Here is a 791-nt window from a genome sequence, read left to right on the forward strand (position 1 = left end):
AGCCTCCCAGAGTGCTAGATTACAGGCGTCAGCCACCGCGCCCGGCCAATTAATTAATTTTTTTAAAAAAGAGATGAGATCTCCCTCTTGCATTGGCTGGAGTGCAGTGGCCCAATCATAGCTCACTGCAGCTTCGAACTCCTGGGCTCAAGCGATCCTCCTGCCTTAACCTCTGGAGTAGTTAGGACTACAGGCATGTGCCACCACCTGGCTAATTTTTTTTTAATTTTAATTTTATTTATTTTTGTAGAGTTGAGGTCTTGCTGTGTTGCCCAGGCTGGTCTGTAACTCCTGGCCTTAAGCAGTCCTCATGCCTCAACCTCCCAAAGTGCTGGGATTACAGGCATGAGCCACTGCATCTGGCTGACATCAATTATTTTTTCCTCAATAACCTAGACCTAAAACCAGACCAGTCATCTTCCATTTTTTCCCACACCCTTCCCTAATCCAGCCAGTTCTCGAATTCTTCCCTTCCTTTTCATTTTTGCTATCATTTTGCATGTTTTGGTTTTTTCCCCTCTTTAATCCAGAATTACCATGGTTAATTGCTTATCTCCTCCCCATTTTCCCCCCTGTGCTTGTCCATGCTCTAAAATACTATCTGATTAATTTTCTCTAAATGTCAGTCACCTACTCAGAATTTTTCATTTGAGAATCCCCATTTCCTGTTGTCCCCCCAGTGTGCACCGCGCGCGCACACACACACACACACACACACACACACACACACGAGCTGTATATACACCATTGCCTGTGATAAATTCTAGTCACTGCAGTTTTAATTAAAACCC

At 44.4% G+C, this 791-nt stretch overlaps 1 protein-coding gene across 2 annotated transcripts in view; it reads left to right on the plus strand.

Annotated features, from left to right (window-relative positions):
• Positions 1 to 791, plus strand: part of EYA3 (EYA transcriptional coactivator and phosphatase 3) — a 145,334-nt gene that overhangs the window by 102,106 nt on the left and 42,437 nt on the right. The gene's annotated exons all lie outside the window — the stretch shown is intronic.

The sequence above is a fragment of the Propithecus coquereli genome, unplaced genomic scaffold (genome assembly GCF_000956105.1).
Source record: "Propithecus coquereli isolate 6110/MARCELLA unplaced genomic scaffold, Pcoq_1.0 Scaffold239, whole genome shotgun sequence".
Classification (NCBI taxonomy): domain Eukaryota; kingdom Metazoa; phylum Chordata; class Mammalia; order Primates; family Indriidae; genus Propithecus; species Propithecus coquereli.